General features: G+C 31.6%; 1 protein-coding gene across 1 annotated transcript in view; it reads right to left on the bottom strand.

Moving 5' to 3' along the window:
* The window catches only part of LOC146529806 (contactin-5-like), a 200,261-nt gene extending 178,937 nt beyond the window's left edge, over positions 1-21,324 (bottom strand). Inside the window, exon 1 of the mRNA XM_085200105.1 lies at positions 21,215-21,324. The gene's annotated coding sequence lies outside the window, so the exon portion shown is untranslated. The remainder of the gene's footprint in view (positions 1-21,214) is intronic.
* Positions 21,325-21,575: the final 251 nt, after the last annotated feature.

Here is a 21,575-nt window from a genome sequence, read left to right as displayed (position 1 = left end):
CCCTACGTAGAACCAATCAAACAACTTTAGTTTGCTGTTTCATTCTTTATAATTAAATATTTTTAAATTATAGTACATACTATAAACTTTGTTTGTTTGTCTGTTTAAAAGCGGCTATCTCTGGAACTACTAGACAGATTATTAAAGACTAGTGGGCGCGCGCAGCTTCGCCTGCTTATTTAGACTCTTAGGGGTGAATTCTAGTAAACCATGAAACATGTGTTCAATTAAATACTTTTAAGAGTCTAAGTTTCAAATTTTATAAGAATCGGTGCCGATTTATTTTTTTTTCCATACAAACTTTCAACTCCCGATTTGCACCCTTAGAGGGAGAATTCTTGAAAACGATGAAACACGTATTTAATTAAATACTTTTAAAAATCTAAATTTCAAATTTTATAAGAATCGGTGCCGATTTAAATTTTTTTCCATACAAACTTTCAACCCCTATATCACCCCTTTAGGGTTAAAATTTTTCAAAATCCCTTCTTAGTGGATGTCCAGATTACGAAAGTAAACGTCTGTCCAAATGCCACATTTCTACGCACAGCGGTTACGGCTGTGCGTGCGTCTTACCTCAGTCAGTGAGGACAAGTCCTTTTATATATATAGATATTTTGACTATAGTAGCATTACGGTAAAGTTCTTAATTACTCTTCAATAACGATATTTGTAAAGTAAATTTTAATTATATGGTAACGGGCACAAAGTTCGGTTCAGTTTTCGAATAAACTTGAGATGGCAATTAAAAAATGTAAACTTTTTTCTCTCAGATAAATTTTCTTTTCATTATACTACTCGTATTTAATTGATGTTAGAGAAACTGTATTGTATTGTAGAATCATATATTTTAGTTCACATGCTTGTGAGTTTAATCGCCACTCGACGACGGAAATATTTAAATAAGTATTGATATGCCTGGTAAAGAAAAGTGCGGCGTTTGGTTACGCCTCTGGATTCCGTTGGGTTCCGCTAGATGTCACAAAGTAGGACATAAAGTGGACACCATTATCCTTAAATATACAGGACGAGAATAAATCTTGATTATTGTATTGATACCGTAGGTACAGAATAATGCTTAGATTATTCTAATTCCCCTGTTTTTCATACTAATTCGCTATAAAGTGCATCTGGCTACATGTGTCTAATAAGTTACTACCTAAGTTAGAAATTAACCACGTTTGACAGTTTAACACGTATAATTTATATTTGCATATCTATATGTGCATAAATGCATAAGATATTGTTGCAATCTTGTTGAGGCGGTTATAATATAAATCAATGATATTTAAGTCCATATATTTGTTAAAAAACATTGGTTTATAATATATGTTTAATAATACTATATGATACATCTTAATCAATTTTTTTTACAATATTTGAAATCACCGGTGCACATCAGAGTTCCTTATTTTTTAAAAAGATCCTAATAAAAAGAGAAAATTCATGTAATAAATCTATTTTATATTTTTTTAAAAAGTATTAGAAAAAAATTGCGTTCCCCATTTTAAAATATCAAAAATAAAAGTAATTATATTTATTTCATTATATTTAAATTATTTTCATTTCTCCGCTCTAATAGATAAACCACGGAGTTGAAACTACAAACGCATGAACCACTACTCAACATGCAATATCTTGAAATTCAGAAGAAATTAGTGAGCGGAGTGTTTAAGACACTGATCACGAATATTTCCATGAGTTAGGATTGAACCCATAACCGTCGCGAGTACAAAGCACAATATATAGGACATAGTATCATATAGCAATATAATAGCTTTATATATCTTTAAATATGCCAACATAGGATAACAATCTTAAGCATCGAACAACTGTAGTAGTTGAGTGAAATTTGCTGGTAATTGTAATGACATAACTATTACATAGATTGGTCGTTCAGCGTGTGTGGATAATTTGAAAGTGTAATATTCTAAATTAAATGTAATAGAGATATGTAGATCTGAATGTATCAACTTGTAAATGGATTGCATTTTAACACAAATTCAGATTTATAAACCTATAAATCACATTTTTTTAACTTCAAGATATCAAAGATTTATGTTTTCCTTTATAAAATTAATGTACAAACAATTTCGTGATATGTCACTCTTACATATTTATAAAAATGTTAACTACTAGCAGACCCGCGAACTTCGTATCGCCTAACAGTCGATTTTTTTTAATATGTATTCTGCTATTTGCGACACCGCGATAAAAATAACAATTTCCGATATCTTATTATGATATCTACTTATTATATTTTATTTCATTTTTACTTACTCTAAATTCAGTTTCATTTTCATTGTAGTACTTTATGGTACACGTTATTTTTTGCTTGGTTATCTGGCGCGTAAACAAACAGAGCAGATGGTTTTCTAACACAGGAATAGGCAACATACAAAAGACCATGCGAGAAACATGAGTTTTCTATATTAATACCACAAACACATAATGACTGCCCCTGGGATTTGTTTATAGTCATTGCGAAAGCAAGCCGTACTGGAAACTGTAGTCTTTTAAGCTCGAATGGTATGTCAGTCGAAATCATTGGGATGCCACGCATCATCAAAAAATCTTCTCCTTTATACTTTCCTTTCAATATGATTGCTTCTATTACGTTATTCATTATTTTTTTATCACTAATCGTGTGCCGTTACAAAGTTTCAGTTGGTTAATATTTCGCAACATTATAACTACACATTCAAGCTTTAATTGAAGGCTGTGAGGCGGCAATCCTGGCAAATCAAGTGAGTTTAAAAATTCCGGTGGATAGTTCACGACATCATCTTCATTAGTTGCCATATCAACTGACTTAAATGTGTCCTTATTTTGTCAGGAATGCCATCTTGAAAATTTATATATAATTCATTTACATCAGTGTGTTTGGCAGCCAGTAAAGCTCTTTCGCACAACAAATAAATAAATAATCAGCAACATTTCAGCAACATTTAGAAGCACTTTATGAATGAGTTCATCTTTTGATTACGTTAACTGACAAAAACTATCAGGAAAGGTGATGCAGCCAGTCAGCGCATATATAGGAAGTTTGCCATTACCAATATCAATGAGTTGTTTAAAGAATATGTCTCCAGATAGATCATTTTGCAACATGACACTCATATTCTTGCTTAAATGTAATATACCTTGACATGTTTCCACAATTTCGAGGACTTTAAACATGAATTCAGTTCATCAGCTTATATTGAACGTGGAACCACTGGCAATCCTCCTCCTTATAATAAAATCATTGCGCCACCAAATTGATTGGCAAACTAAGTTTTTACAATAACCTTACAATATTGGCAAGCTGAGTTTATAGATCCAATAGCAACACAGCTGTAGGCACTGCTGGCATCAATTGATATATCGTAACAAAAAGCAGCTCGATTCAAATTTGCACCATTATCAGTCAACTATCGTGCTCACGTTCATTGCAATCTTCACGTTCTGAGAGTACGATTAGATTCTTTTGCCTAAATTTGTCCACCGCCTTATAGAAGGCATATTTACAAATATACAACACTTTATTAATATTATAGAAATTTGTGGCTTTTACATTTAATAATATAGATGCACAATGAGACGTTTACATTTCAAGTGACATGTTACCATAGAAATATTGACAAATATTGACATTAATAGACTGAGATCCCAGGACCCCCAGACCTACATCATTTTAGCAAAGCTGAAATTTTGAGGATCGATAGTCTGATATGTAGTTAAGACTGATGAATACTCTCTAACTTAAAAAATCTTCAGAGATAGTGCCAACTTAAAACACACTTCCAGTTGCGTTAAAGTAGAAAGTCTCTTTTTTTTTCATTTATTTATGTATCACACAAGAAAGAAAGTACAGAAAACTTATGACAATAGAAAAAATGTGTACAATGGATAACTTATCTCTAATAGAGATCTCTACCAGAAACCCTTGAATGTAGGGGATTTTAAAAGAAATGATTCGGGTGCGGTATTTTAATAAAATGTTAATAATAATAATAATAAACCTACATACAAATATACATAACATTAATCAATATTACTATACCTACATAAATATATAAAATGACATAAAAGAGTTGAAACAGAAAAAGAAAATTAATAAAAAAAAGACAAAGCGACTACTAAAGATTCTAATTGAGATTAACCTTTAAGTATGGACGTCGGGTCTGACAGACCCATCTAGGTCTACGAATTCTACAAATCGGCCACTTCTCGGTGACCTCCGCCACTGAGTCGCTCAGTACCTTTCGTATTAATGACAAAATGAATGTAGATAGCAGTGGTTGTGTCTCTGGGTTCAAAACACGTGAGTATTTAACTTTCAAAACGGGACCTGGGTCTGTCAGACCCGACGTCCATGTTTCCCATACATAATGATTTCAAAACTCCATATATTTTTATAATATTACAAAATATACTTTAATATTTTAATTGTATTATTTGTATTCAAATGTTTTTATTGTTATATATCATATATTATTTTGCATTATTTGTTATATATTTTAGTAATATAAATATTATTTACCTAAAAAAGATTCAATTTTTTTAGTTTTTATGATAAAATGAAAAAAAATGATCGACCAAGCACGTCAGGGACATATATATCGGTACTTTATAATAAACATCAAACAAAAGAATTGGACGACGACATTTTATAAAGAAAATAGCACTTTATCAAATAAAAAGATGCGTTTCCTATACTCAAATACTCTAAGAACTGAGAATGACTTTGACTGGCGTTTCGCGATCTGATCTATCATTTATTGAACATGAAGCTAAAAAAATAGTTTTGGGTTCTTGAAAAACATGTATACTTTGCCCCCATAAGATATATAGAAAGACAACACATACTTATGTTGACTGCAATCGTCCTGTTAGCCAACAATGTTGAAAGCCATTGTGTATCGATGTTCAATAATACCTTATCTTGAGGTGTTGTCAAAATTTTTATTTTATACCATGAGATGTAATTTCTTTTTTTTTTTGTAATTGTTAGACTTTATATTTTGTTAAAAAAATATTTATTTTATTATCTGTCTTTTTTTTATAGTATTATTTTCTTAAGAGTCATCCCACGTGGCCAAAGACTGAAATTGTGACTTTAAGTTACTTAAATTGTTGTGATGCGCAAAGTTTAATAAAAAGCGATTTTATTTATATTGATTTTGTTTAATTAGAGGCTATTCATGTAAACTAAAACATAAAATTGTCTTCTTCCTTTAAAAAACAGACGGAATATGACCAATAAATACACTGGTCTGACAGACCCGACGTCCATATGTGTGTTATAAAAAAATCACGTCCATAGTTAAAGGTTAAGAAATGTTGTTTTAATTTGATTTTAATAGTATTTAGAGATGGATTGCCCGACAGTATAGAGTTAGGTAGTGAGTTCCATAAGCGCACTGCTTGAACTGTGAAGGATTTTTCATAGAAAAAGGTATTAAATATAGGGCACTCAAGCTTTCTTAGAGTTACACATGAGCGTACAGGTCTTTCACTTGGAAGTGTCAATTGAAAACGCTCCCTTAAGTAAGGAAGAGAATTTTTATATATGTTTTAAAGTAAAAAATGTATATTTCACATTCTTTCACGTGGACCTTTACTTCTGCCAGACGTAATCCTCACTGACTGAGGTAAGACGTACGCACAGCCATAACCGCTGTGCGTAGAAGCGTTAAATTTGGGCAGATGTTTACTTTCGTAATCTGGACATCCACTAAGAAGGGATTTTGAAAAATTTTAACCCTAAAGGGGCGAAATAGGGGTTGAAAGTTTGTATGGAAAAAAAATTAAATCGGCACCGATTTTTATAAAATTTGAAATTCAGACTCTTAAAAGTATTTAATTGAATACATGTTTCATAGTTTTCTAGAATTCTTCACCTAAGGGTGCAAATAAGGGGTTGAAAGTTTGTATGGAAAAATCTTTAAAACGCCACCGATTATTATAAAATTTATAATTTAGACTCTTAAAAATATTTAATTGAACATGTGTTTCATGGTTTTCTAGAATTCACCCCTAAGGGTGCAGATAAGGGGTTGAAAGTTAGTATGGAAAATTCTTGAAATCGCCACCGATTTTTATTAAATTTGAAATTTAGACTATCAAAAATATTTCATTGAACACATATTTCGTGGTTTATTAGAATTCACCCCTAATTACGCAAGCGAAGCTGCGCGCGTCCGCTAGTATTTCTATATATAGGTTATAGGTATAGGTTCTTTAAAATTAGGGCAAGTTACTTTAAAGTAAATCTAAAATTTAAAATATATTATTTACGGACTATTTCAAGACCCCTCTAGCCCCAGGCCCAAAGCAACCAGATCAATCCGATGGCTTTATCATTTTCCCAGAAAGAGATACACCGTTATTTTTCTCTACCTCTGAAAGGATCCCATTTTCAAGTTAGTGAGTAAGCATACTGTCTTAACTACATGTAAGACTAATAGTCCTCAAAATTTCACCTTTGCTAAAATGACGTCGGTCTGGCAGCTCTGGGTTCTTGGGCTATAATAGTTATACGATACTAACGTCACTCAATTGTTTTGCCTTCCAGGAATCCAGCTACTAACATTTAAACTTTATAGTAGGATATTAAAGTCCAAATTGACTTTTAAGTATATATTAATACGAATCTTTTGTATGGGAATATAGAAAAGTCATGTTTTTGGACCTTTTCTGGTAATTTTTTAAATTTTTTTCTCCGTTAGAACCATCCTCGTACTTCAAGGAATATTATAAAAAAATAGCGAAATCGGTACAGCTGCTCTCGAGATTTGCGCTTAGTAACACATTCAGCGATTAATTTTTATAGAAAAGAAGATATTTTGTATATTTTTTTGATATTATAAAATTACTTTTGCCTCGTTCCAGAGTGAGATAGTGAAAATATTAAATATTTCATTTCTTCGAGCAGGAATCGAACCCAGAACCTGTCGTGTTTATAGTCGCGTGCTTGTGTCACTGCGCCACAACGGGCCTCAAAATTATAAGAATGTAATCTTTTTTTCCGTGATACACATATATGTTACCGATTTGTGGATTTTCTTTTTAAATTTTATTTAATTTGTATATATTTACTTAATATATTTGCTTAAATTTATATTATTTGGTGTTGAACCATTCCAAATAATAATTATGGTATTACGTAAACGTCAAAACAAATGTTTATTACGTAGAGTAATTTATTTTAAGACGACTGACGAATTATATGTTATAAAGTTTAGCTGGGTGACTGGGGTTCCACATTGGATCCATTTTTTTTATGTCAACTGAAAATGCTCATCATGTTCAATAACTTTTCCTAAAGCGTTGTATTGATATCTCTTATAGATTAGGCGGGCTGCTAGGGTCTCACATCAGGTATTCGGGCTATCAAAATAAATTATAGCCTATATGTAGGCGAAGACTAATAGCTATGCAACAAAAGAAAATTCATTTAAATCCGTCCAGTAGTTTTTGAGTTAAGAAGCCACAACAGACAGACAGACAGACAAGAATTCCAAAAATAAGATTTTTACCTTCTATTAGTTGTATTGAGTCCCCCTGACGTGTTTTTTTTAGTTTATATTCAATGTACAGATTTTATCCTCTTTACAGTTTTATTATATATATAGATATAGATATAGATGTACCAACTACAAATTATGCTTGCTTTAAATTTCAATCACTTCAAATGTTCATATTTATCATTTAAAAATTATATAAACTTAAACAAAATGCGCAGTTAAGCTCCGCCACACAACACCCAGTGTTTCGAATTTGGGTTAAAATAACAAAGTGACCTAACACAAAGTTCCCAGGTTCCCATTGCATACCCTGCTATGTGCGGGTACAGCCTGAAGCTAAAAAGAACAACCTATTTATGTTTGCCTCGTTAAAAATAATTATATTTCCATTATTTTCACTATAAAATATTCGTGCTAAGTTTCTTTATTCGTAAAACTTAAGGTATTTAAGTAAAACTTTCAGCAAGCACTCGCAACTGAAATGCTTAGATAGTAAAGAAAAATATTTGAGTTTGACTTTCTTTGACTATTGAACGTAAATAAACAAAACTTAGTTTTACCAGAATTTACAACAAGAAGAAGATAATAATTTATATTTAAACGAAAGTAGGTTATTATTTAGAACGATCTAGTAATTAATTAATTATAATAGAATAGAACGCTTCTTGGCACTAATTTTCTTTTTTTAGATTAGTAATAGATTAGAAAATATAGTGATAAATCACTTTCTTTTCCTTCTGTAAGCAAAATTATATAGCCTTATATTTTTTGCCCCTTTAAAACTAATTAGTTTCCAGTTTGTTCATACACAATTTTAGATCTTTATCTATGATATACAATTTGAACTCATAAATGTAAATAAATTCTTAATAATAGGTAGTCGGTAAAGATTTTAATTGTCACCCACCGCTCTGTTGGGATAGTCAAATTGGATATCTCAGGATAGGCCGGTCTTATGAAGCAGCAAAGTTATGTACCAAGTACTGGATCAAGTCTTTGTTCACGCTCTATCTCGCACATAGGTGGGTAGGCAGAGGGAACCTAGTGTTAAGATACTCCGTTCCCCACTTTCCGCCGAATTCTTTGAGGCATTGCGTGTTGAGGACTGGAACCGTAAATGTCTTAATAATAACGGAGTGTTTTAACACTAGGTTCCCAAGTTTCCAATACCTAAAAAAAATACATCGTCTAAACTTACGATCATTATACACGACAAAGCTATTATTACATAAACATTCATTTCTGTAAATAACAGAATAGACAAATAACAATTTTCTGTGATATATTAATGTCATGTCAACTTACACGTAGGCTTGACCGGTCGAAAGAGTCGACGTTTTACAGAACGAAATTATTTATTAAGGAACGAACACACTCCCCCCGGGCCCGGCGCGGTCACGCCTGTATGATAAATTGCCTATAATTAATAGTACGTATGTTCATTAGTAAAAATGTACTGTCTAAATTAATGTTAGATATTTAGAAAGGGTTTTCGTTGGGGGTTGATTTTAATATTGTATTTGTAATTGTGCTTTATTTTATTTTTGTGTGAGCACGGAGAGATTATTCTGAAAACTCTCCTCTTCTAACAATATGTTTTATAATTTCAGAATTAAGAAATTACTAACGACTTCTACTTCGATTTCAACTAGAAGAAATCAAATACATAATTATCATTTAATTTCTTTCCCTCTAAACTTTTGAGAAATTGGGGAGAAAATTCCCAGGTTCAATAAACAATGTCTAAGGAGTAAAAATCCTTAGACATTTTTATAAGCTTTACGCCATACCCCGCATATAAAGGGTATATAGCGTTCCCCACTTTTGAGACATTGCGTATTGATTGGCGGAATTGAACGCCGAGCTTTGTCTTTTAGAGTGGGGAAATGAAAATAATGTAATCATTAGATTAAATAGGAATCGAATCTCATATTGAATTTCATAAAAGCGATATTAACACCCACAATATATACCTACATTTCCATTCATAATTGATTTCGAAACACTTTTAGAAATAACTGACTATGTTACTACCACGCATTGCATTGCAACCCCCATAGTACTATATTAAGAACTTAATTTTTATTTTATAAATTACTAGTGGGCCCGGACGCGGCTACGCCCGCGAAAATATAAGCCTAAATAATTAAAATAAGTTAAAAAATAATAATAAGTGGAGATTTATTATTAGAAAAAATATCTGAGTAACCGAAATGAACAAACAAAAGAAGTAAAAGTACCTAAAGTTTGCCGTGCGCGCGTCCTAAACATTTTTCTATATTAAATAATTATTAGTTTTTGCGAACAATATTAAATAAAATCCCAAACGATTAAAATTACGATATTTTAAGTGCATAAAATCGGTATAGACAAAAGAACTGAGATGAATTAATTATAAGCAGCAAATAATTAAATAAAAATTAACAGTAATTCGAAAATATATAAAAATTTACTAATCCATCAAAGTCATATGCCCGTTCGCGTCGGTCATACTATAACCACTCGTAGGCTAGGTCATTTGGAACCAGTGACATCTTAATTATTTATTAGAATGTTATACAGTAAACCATAATTTCAATCTAGATGAAATGCTAAAAGTGACTATTATATTTATTTTCATAAGGATGAATATCAAATTATAGAAATCATCTAATTTTTATTAATGTATACAAATCTATATCGGCGCGCGCCATGTACACGTTAAGCAAACTCACTTTGGGTGACGTTTTCTTAAAACAACAAACTTTGCAAGCCGTTGCTTAGCAACGCGTAGCGACGATTGTTATTAACATGGCGGAATAAATTGCTTGTCAAATTAATTATTTTAATATATTGGTATATATCAAAAATATTACAAATATGAGAAAAAAAAAGTATCCTATGTTCATCCCGGGACCCTCAAGTATCTCTATATGAGTATTTTATCACAATTAAATTAGCGGTTTGGCCCTGATTTCGTAAAGGACAGACAGACAGACAGACAGAGTTACTTTCGAATTTATAATATAGGTATGGATAATCCTCCTAATATCTTCCTTTGTACATGCCACATAAAAATTTTACAAAGGAGATTTTCCAAACCTTTTATTTTACCTTTCATTATGAAATAAACACTTTTAATTAAAAACCTATATCCTTAATTATCGTTGAAATTTCATAAAGGCACTTTTACATGCTATTTATTATATTGAAACCAATAAACGTGGGCGTTAGTGTAGGCGGAATATCCTAATAATACAATTAATATAATGTATTAAAATATTATTATTCTAAAAATATATATAAAAAATGAGATCCGGTTGTGTATTGTTTACATTACTATATTTAAAGTAACAAAAATAACGATGAAGAAACCAAATAAAACAACCATTTTTGAAATACAACACAGGTTATTTAAGGGGTAACGTCAAATTATCCACGTTATATCCTCAGACGGGCACCAGGTGCGGTTTTGTATCGCATGACACTAAGTGACGACGACGCCAATGCTTTATATTACTCTTTTATTTTCCTCTTTCCTACTAATAGTATCAGTGGGTGTGTAGAAATAAAGTAATCGATTGAATATTTTTACTGGTGTTAGAATTTGGTTATTTTAAGATTGGATATTAATTCCATGGAAAAAAAGTAAAAACTTAAAGTACAAAAAAAGATATAAATATATACCGAAAAATATTTGTATTATACTCATAGATCACCCATTATAATACATTGTTCAAATTTCATCCTTCATTTTTTCATTTCCTCGCTTGGTCAGAACCAAGAGACAAAGCGCAGCGTTAAGCCGCGACTCAACCTACAATGCCTCCAGAATTTAGCAGAAAGTTTAGAACAGAGTGTCTTAACACTAAGCTCCCTCTGCCTACCATCCACTATCTGCTACATGCGGGATACAGCGTGAAGTTTAAAAAAAAATACAAATTCAACAAATTGAACTGGGCGAAAAGGGTAGAAATGCTTTTGCTTTTAAACAAACGGTTAAGCGTAATTGTTTTTTCATGCGGCCGTGAACATGAAGTAACTTTCACGTGTGGGCACTTTGTGCTGCAAAAAGTTCGGTGCTGTCCGGCCGGAGCTTATTTCATCATGTTAGTAAGTGGAATGTCGGCCACGTTGCGTTACTCGAAATTTATTTTGATACGCGGCGTTTATGAACTAGATTGTTAGAAATATGGGTATATATGAGTAAAAATATCTTAAACTTTGTATTTAAAAACTATTTTATTAAAATAAAATACAATTATTATTAAAACTAGTTCTTAACTATAAGAGTGCTGGTAGTGGAATCGCCTTATCCCTAAGGTTGGTCGGCTTTAATACAAATTCGGGTGTCCCCACCCCTTTGGCTCGTTTCCCACGATGCTTTGTTTCTCATGGAGTTATTATATGAAATTTCCTGGAAGTCGGAAATCAGCGAGCCTATTGTCATCGACATCCAAATGTTCATGTGCCCCAACATGTGCAGCAGGGTTCTCGTAATGCTTTTATAGAACTTTCTCTCGGAGTCATAAATCTACCATAGGCCCACATGCCGTCGAGCTCTTGTTTTATATTTATTATCTTTTATTTAAACCATTTGTTACAACAATGCTAGACTAGGTTGACTTATGTATGTGTCAATCCCTTTTAACAATGTATGCAAGGTAAAATTTAATTTTACTATTAATGTATACGTATGTATATTTCACCTATTTATACACATATACCAGGGTAGGCAGAGGGAATATAGTGACAAGAATCTCCGTTCCCCACTTGTCACCCAATTGTCGAGATATTACATATTGTGTAGCGGAGCCAGGCAATGAAAATTTATTCCCCCGAGTGGAAATCGAACCCATAACCGTCTTGTGTACGCTGTTGAATCAGAGGCTGTACCACTGCACGACGACGATCTCTAGATATTATCTATAATTATATAAATTAAATGTGTTTTTAAGTATAGAAACCTATATAAAATACTATTCCTTTTCATTTACTTATTTCGCCAGATACATTTCAAATATAAAAAGTCATAACATTAAAGATGGACTAAAATATTTTCAGTTATTCTTAAAAGAGCTGTAAATTCCGCAATGTTTATTACATTAACAGATCTGCATATTGTTTCGAAGCCATAACTCAATGAGGAAACTTATCAAACGGTCAAAGTCTTGCTAACTGCTCCAGGAGAATAAAGTTACACTCATTTGCATACATTACCTTCTCACTTTTAAGAAAGTTAGCTATATTCCACTTAGTTCTTTTGCTTTCAGTATTTGAAAAGTTGAGAATGTGTAGTTTAACTTTTGTTTTACTTCTTTTTATGAATACTTCATGAATAAATGATATGGTAAATCTACAAAATAATTTGTTTTTTCTGGGAATCTAATATTCCTAATCCCATCAAATCCAATTCCCATTATGATACTTCGGCGGAATTCAATGCCACACCCCAATTTGCTATTACAGCGAGGAAATGAAAATATTACATATTTAATTTTCTCGAGTGGGAATCGAACCCACAACTTGCCACGTAAACTTGCCTGCACCATGACTGCCTTATATATCATAATTTGACTGTCGCAGCGCCGGGGCACAATTGTGCAACTTTAGGTAAATGCATGGGTTATTGGTTTAATTCTCGCTGTCCTGGAGACCTGTCTCTGGAGAGCAACTTTGGATTCCACAACGTAACATCTCAAGAATTCAGCGGAACCCGGGGAGCCGAAGTGTCTGAATTGGGCTTGCAGTATCTTAACACTAGGTTCCCAGGTTTCCTCTGTTAACGGGTATGAAACTGAAAAAAAAAAAAGATTTTACGCAAAAAAACAATTGTAGAACATAGCACAAAAAACATTAAAACGACTTAAATCTTTCAATACACTGTAACAACAATGAAAAGAAACAATACAAACCATATCGTAAGCTTCATTTAATAACACTTTTAATTTAATGAATGTACTGTCTTCATCAAAAGGCTTTGAAAGTTGAATGCAAATTGAAAGTACCCTTCGCTCTCGTGGGGAGTAACAGCGTGAAAATTATAAATTTATGTGGAAAGTTTGTTTTATATTCGCCCTAATGTTGATGCGAGTTCGTGTACTAATTAAGGTTTTGTTATATACGAGTACGTTGAAATATCGGTAATAGCGTATAGCCGGTAGGAAAAACAAACGCAATTGATTGTGTTTTGTTATTACATTGGCTAGGTTTTAATTGTATTTTTAGCAAATATAATACGATGTTTTATACATATTTCTAATAGTATATGAATTTGGTTTCTTTTTGTAGTTGACTAGATATTGTCTAAACTTTGTACTTCAATTTCGAAATTGTATATCTTGAAGAGTAATTAAAGCCGTCGCGGCGTAGCGGAACAGCGTCTGAATATAAGATATGTGACAGTTGTGAGTTCAATTCCCATTCAGGGCAATGGATATTGCACTATTTACATTTACTAACACTAAACTATAAAACAATGGTACCAGTCTTGCAAATAACAAGAGACAGTATTTGAAGAGAATATTTAAATTTAAATAAAGAAGAAAATATAATATTAGAGCTTTATTTAATATGTCTTAAGTGGAATACAACCAAAAGTAATGTATACTGTGGATTCGGTGAAGTTTCAAATTATCTATGCTGATTACTGTTATAAAATTAGGATAACCGTTCGTCAAAATGGTTCTTTTTTTTTTTTCTCTTTCTTTCTTTTTTAAGGTTGATCCACTGGTGTTATAATGAAATGTAAATATAAAATAATAATTATACAACTTATATAATTTTATAAATTTATAAAAGTAGAATGATTATAAAACAGAGTTCAACTGGAAAAAAATATTTATAATAATTTTTAGAGCGAAGAAATGAAAATAATAATAAACGAGTGAGAGTGGAACCCACGACTGTCGCGTTACAATCATACACTTTTGCTCCTTCGCCATAATGGCATTAGTAAGCTACCCAATATACAAATATACATATACCATAAACATATATATAATATACAAATATACTCAAGAAAAGGATCACTTCGCTTCCCTTAGATACCATACAAACCCTAATAAACCAAAGGCCGTTTCCTTTGGTTTTCACTTTTGAACTTACGCCACTAAATACTTATTTCAATGTCATATTAATATAATAGCACGTTATAGACGTCGAACCATTCAAAATATCACACAATTGCCTAAAGATAACCAAACTTGGTTTTGTATGGTATCATTTCGAGCTCATTAGATACCTTTACAATGGGGGACAAAGCGACAGCCCGCATGTAAAATATAATTATAGTATTACAGACACACAACCAGTCATTAATATTGTTAGAAATGTTGATTGTTGATAGAATAGTATATCATAGTATAAGAAAAGTAGTAGCAATAGTAATGAACTAAAAAATGAATGGTTTCCAAGATACAGGTTCCAGTCCTGTTACAAAAAATTTTGGATTAAAAAAAAATTATTTTATTTTATTCTTCTGAAGGTATTTTTTATTTAGTACTTTATTATATACGAGCGGAGGCGCGCAGCTTCGCTAGCTCACTTAGGGGTAAATTCTAATAAACCATGCAACATGTGTTCAAAGAAATATTTTTAAGAGTCTAAATTTCTAATTTTACAAAAATCGGTGGCGATTTAAAGATTTTTCCATACAAACTTTCAACCCCTTATTTGCGCCCTTAGGGCGATAATTCTAGAAAACCATGAAATACATGTTCAATTAAATATTTTTAAGAGTCTAAATTTCTAATTTCATAAAAATCGGTGGCGATTTAAGAATTTGTCCATACAAACTTTCAACCCCTTATTTGCACCCTTAGAGGGATAATTCTAGAAAACCATGGAACATGTGTTCAAATAAATACTTTTAAGAGTCTAAGTTTTAAATTTTATAAAAATCGGTGGCCATTTAAAGATTTTTCCATACAAACTTTCAACCCCTTATTTGCACCCTTAGGGGGAGAATTTTAGAAAACCATGAAATACGTGTTCAATTAAATATTTTTAAAAATCTAAATTTCAAATTTTATAAAAATCGGTGCCGATTTAATTTTTTTTCCATACAAACTTTCAATCCCTATTTCACCTCTTTAGGGTTAAAATTTTTCAAAATCCCTTCTTAGTGGATGTCCAGATAATAAAAGAAAACATCTGTCCAAATTTCACTACTCATTCTCATACTACTCCTACGCTTGCATTTTCAACTCGTACAACAATAGCTGCTTGTATGTTTTAAAAACGAAACGGAACGGAACTCAACGAGTCTTGACGGCCTCTAAACCCATAATATGAATTATATTATAATAAATAATTATAATGATACTTAATTTCTAATTAATTAAGAAACAAAATATATGAATATCGAGAAGTAAGTTCTACAATATCGTATGGACATTTCGACCTCATTAGGTAAGAGGTATTGAATGAAGAGATTGTGAATAGAACACGCGTCGCTCCAATAATTTATAATATATCAACAAAAGATTGTATCACAAACACATATATTTGTATTGTTTCTAATAAATCAAAAAGATAACAATACTTTTTAGAGGCAATTTTCTATATCATAATTATACTACAAATGAAAGCAATCTCAGTTGTTTATAACTATCACTTCAGTGAAATAAAATTGTTTATTTTATCCGTTTTATTGTATTTTTATTATAAAAAGTTTAACCTATTTAATAAGCTTGATGCTATGTGGAACAGTGTTCTACTATGTTCTGTTGTAAGAGTACACATTTTCCCATAAAAGAATTACGGATTCGATAGGTGCACTAAGTTTACACTTATTTCTGGTATTAATATTATGAACATCACCATTTTTGATAAAATCCTAAACGTTTTTCTTAACATATATAACATTTTCAAAAATGTACTGAGATGCAACTGTCAATATATTAATTTCTCTAAATTTTTCCTTAACTAAAAATATATAATATGTGTATGTTGTTGTTGAGGTTTCAAATCAGCCAGGTCGAAGTTATCTACGAGGATATTGTAGAGACGGTTGATGCTGATTGGATGTGATGGATTTAAATATAATAGTGACATGATTTATTTCAATAAATTGTTTTTTTTTCTGTTTCATTTTAAGAAATATTATAATATAATTTCACTAACCTTCATGTAGGTACAGGGAACATAGTATTAACACATCCCGTTTCATATTTTCAACCCAATCTTCGAGACTTTGCTTAGCGAAGATTACCGAAAATATAACCGTCGCGCAGAAAGTCATATCTAATAATTCTATTGACATTAGTGATATTATTACAATCAAAATTAACTATATTTTTTTATTTATCCTTTAAATAAACAAAAACAATACATTACCATACAAAATTTGTTTTCCTATTCGGACAATTAACCTTAATATTTTATATGACAACCCACATTTAACTTGAAAGAAAGTAAAATAAGCAATTTTGTTTTAGCAAGAATAAAAGACTTTGACTTAAATTAACTTATAAGGAACTTTGGACCGAATCTTATTCAACGTAGCAATCCACAATGGGATTACAGAGCGACGTCACATCAATCAACGTTGGGGAAAGCAAAAATTAAATTCCATTAACAAATGTAAGAGCACGTTTACATTATTGTGAATAGATGCTTTTTGTGGATTTGTCAAGAGATTTATTTTTAGATATAACGGTTATCCAGCAATTTGTTCTATATTTTTTAAATAATCAGCTTCACGCTGTATCCCGCACACTGCAGGGTAAGTAGAGGGAACCTAATGTAGCACTCCGTTCCGTCCCTCTCTTTCTTACGAATTCCGGAGGCATTGCGTGTTGACTCAACGCCGTGTTTTGCCTCGACACCAGAGCGCAAAAAATGGAAATATAAATTTAAATAAATATTTTACCTCCTCGAGCGGGGATCGAACCCACAACCAGTCGGTTTTACAGTCACTTGTGTGCCTCTGCGGCACGACTGGCCTCCATAATCTTATAAGCGACATATAAACGCTCTCCATATACTACTTACATGATTAGACGATGTTCTCAGTACACGCGCGCACGTGCCCTAATGCGATTGAAATTCTTTCTGTCACCCACCTGACATGATGTCAAAGATGAAATGTGGATGCCCAATTATTTCACGATGATATTTTTTCCCCTTTACACTTGGAGGGCTTGACGTAAATTTTCGGCAGTCTTATTACTTTCAATCTCATTTTTGTGGTATTTTTTGTATGAAAAAGTTTTTTTTATGACATCATTTTTGTTAATCTTAGCGCTATTCTTGGGTTTATATATAGGTGGTATATTAATACCGCCTATATATAAACCCATTAGGGTTGTCTCTTTTTATTTCGTAATAATCTATTATTGATTTGAATAAGACTATTTTATAGGCTTTGAGATATGAGTAAGACGTTCGACTTTATATGGTTGGTGTCAATTTTGATATTTTCACCTATTTACACATACTGCCTTAAAAACTTCTATTCCGATTTTACTTTTTCTATTCCTGTAAGATTTTTTATATTAGCACTCCCCGAGGACTAGAGTATTCTACGCTACGAAGGTACGTTGCATGTGAGTCACTCACTAATAGAAGAGTTATATTTAAGGTAAAATTTGGACATTCGACATTGCGACATTCTTTTAATGTTGCCTGTTGTGGCTGACAGTTGCTTAAGATTAAAATGCTTGGGAGGATAGAGGATATTACCTGGTGCAGAGAAGGACTCCTCATAATGTTTCTTTTTTCATCATTTTAACTAATCAGTTTATATAATCCATCCTATTTGATACAAATACTTTATGTTTTTATTTGCAAAATAAATAAAAATAGTTTAGACCTAGATAATAAAAAAAAAAGATTAATGTACTATAAAATTTACTATCCAAATCTAAACCCAAGCTTTTATAAGCAGTTCAACCTGATTTGCAATTTAACATTTAGGCAATTCTTAAAATAAAATTTACTTTAAAATTATTTAATGGAAATTTCCTGTATATAAAAGAGCTAATGTGATATAAATTGGCTTAGGGGTTATTATTGGAACTTACAAGTCCAATCTAGGAAACGGATCGGATGTAGATTGAAAGTCTAGACTACTGAATATATTTATATGACAGTAGTCTGCATTTGCTATTGCATCTTAAATGACAAGTTCGAATACAGAACCAATTTATGTTTAGACATTATCCATACTAATACTATAAAGCTAAAGAGTTTGCTTGTTTGTACGCGTTAATCTCAGAATATTTTTTTTCACTTCGAACCAAAAAGTAGTAGTGGATCTAATTAAAAATATATTTTTTTGTTGGATGACGTCATGTGTCATACTCAACTTTTAGATATTTCCATTTGCCACTCGTGCGAAGCCGCATGCGAAAGCTAAATTAATTAACCAATAAAACAAGCATATCTTATATGTTACTAAGAAAATATTTAAATATAAATAAATAAATAAAATAAATAAATAAGCCTTTTATTCGGATATAACAGAATATACAATTAACTAGTTGTTTCACTACTACAATATAAATACTAATACAATATAATATTTATTAAAATTATTCGTATATTTGATCCTTTTTCATTTTCTGTAAGTCCGTTTGCCAGTTAGCAAAGGCCTCCTCCAACCTACTCCATTCTATTCTATCTTTAGCTACTCTGCTCCATGTTGTGCCTGCGACCTGCCTAATATCATCGTCCCATCTTTTATGTTGTTTACCTCTCTTCCTTTTGCCGTCCCTTGGGTACCATTGTGTTACTGTTTTAGTCCACTTTTCGTTTCCTCTAATTATATGTCCCGACCACTTCCATTTTAATCTTTTTATTTTTAATGTTACGTCTTGTACCTTTGACTTACTCCTAATGTTTATGCTCCTTATTCTGTCTTTCCTCTTTACTCCAAGCATGCTTCTTTCCATTGCTCTTTGGCAATTAGCAACTTTGTTGATTACGTTTCTTGTTATAGCCCACGTTTGGCTTCCATATGTTAATATTGGCAAGATGCAGACATTGAATAATTTGCTTTTTGTTGCTATATGGAAATTTTTGTCCTTCATTACTTCCTTTAGGCCCCAGTACCTTCGCCAACTGTTTGCTATCCTTCTTTCGATTTCTTTATTTATGTTTTCTGTGGGTGATATCAGCTGTCCAAGGTATATATATTCCTCAACATAACTAATTTGTGACTCTCCTACATTTATGCTGCTTTTGTATCCATTAGTCATTGCTTTTGTTTTTTCAGAATTCAATTTTAATCCTACTTTCTCACTCTCAGATGCTAAATCATTTAACATTCTGTTTAGGTCTTCTGGTGTTTTCGCAAATAACACAATATCATCGGCAAATCTTAAGTGTGTTAGATTGCGGCCATCTATGTTTAGGCCTAGATTGTCCCACTCAAGTTTCCTAAAGATCAGATTCTTTAGGATTTAAATATACATACATAATACATTTGTACTTTATAAAAAATTATTACGAGACAATATAACTGCACAAGTGCGTAATGTCTCGAATCGGTGTAGAAAGCGGAGAACGGAATGTCTTAACACTAGATTTTCTCTGCCTACTCGGCTATGCAGAAAAACGAGTAAAGCTAAAGCTACTAATATAAGAACTAAAGTTAACATAATTGAATCATACGTTTACACATACCGTCATTATTTCGTTGATTTAAACTTAACAAGCGTAATGAATATAAATAAAAACGGAAACCAAACATCCGCTCCAGTAATAAGAAGTTTTTGTAAGGACGTCATCGTGGCAGTTGGGACATAGTATAGAGACATTATGTATTTATAGTTAAAATGCTTATATTTAAAATATACATAGTGAAGCTATCACGTTTTTTTTACTAGACGTAGGAAACCTCGTGTATATGATATATCTGGTATATAACCAATAAGCAAACAATATTAAAATGAAAAACAAAATAATAATCTTTTATTATAATAAAATTGAATTCAAACCAAAATATATTCTCGAATAAAACTGAAAATTTAATGTAACTGCCATTTTCAATGAAATGGACATTAAAAGGTCTTATAATATTTAAGTTATCATTTTATATTGAAAAACAATGGGAACGATTTCGAAAATTAATACTTTGAAAGCGTATGCATAAAATAGAATGAAATAAAATGAAATTTTAATGAACGTTTAAAAATTTATAAATGATTTTAAATAATCTAGCTAGAACATTTTAAAATAAATTCGTGAAAACAGAATGTATTTGTGTAAATATATTTAGTTAGTTTCGTCTTAATTATACTTTTTAGGTTTATGTTGTATTCTGAATATAGCAGAGTAGGCAGAGGTAACCTAGTATTAACAAACTCCTTTTCCCTATGTGTGCTCAGTTTTCAAGACGTTGTCCTTCACACCTGACACATAATAGGGAAAGCAGCGGAAACCTGGGAACCTAGTGTTAAGACACTCTGTCCTCATTAAGACTACGATTAAAACGTTAATTGATTATTTGTTATGTATTTAATAAATATAATAGTAAAGTATATCACTTAAGTTATTATTAGTAAAAAAAGATTAAAAATGATTAGTTAAGGAAATGGAGTGATTTAGCACTCCACACTTTAAGTGATTACCAGAAAATATACAAAAGAGTGTTTCATCACTCAGATCTCGTCACTGAAAACTAACAATAATAACATTTCCATCCATTCCATTTTCATCATTTCCATTCCATTTTCATTGCCAAACGATACCAAAAAAAATAGAAAAACTTTACATACCTTATTAGTTGCTAAGGATCTAGCCACTTCACAACACTCCACTAAACACTACGACAACACACTACTCGTATGTACATTAAAGCAAAAGCTCAACCGCCCTTCCAATTAAGTGTAATTGTATTGACCTACGCGAACTCGATCTAATTTTGTCGTATGATGCACGTCTTCGTAATGCCGTAACCTTAATTGTATGGATAGGTGCTTGGATATTATATAATTTTGTTTTAAGTTATAATTAAATGTACGACTTCTGGGTGGGGAGAGAGAACCTAGTGTTAAGAGACTTCCGTTCCCCACCTTCCCCCTTAATTAGCATAAATTGCATATTGAGTGGCCGGACTTGTTACCAGAGTGAAAATTT

This window comes from Heliconius melpomene, chromosome 17, assembly GCF_056956725.1.
Source record: "Heliconius melpomene rosina isolate 202511_hmr_F chromosome 17, ASM5695672v1, whole genome shotgun sequence".
In the NCBI taxonomy this organism is placed as follows: domain Eukaryota; kingdom Metazoa; phylum Arthropoda; class Insecta; order Lepidoptera; family Nymphalidae; genus Heliconius; species Heliconius melpomene.
The sequence above is the reverse complement of the archived record's forward strand: the minus strand, read 5'-3'. Positions and strand labels throughout refer to the sequence as shown.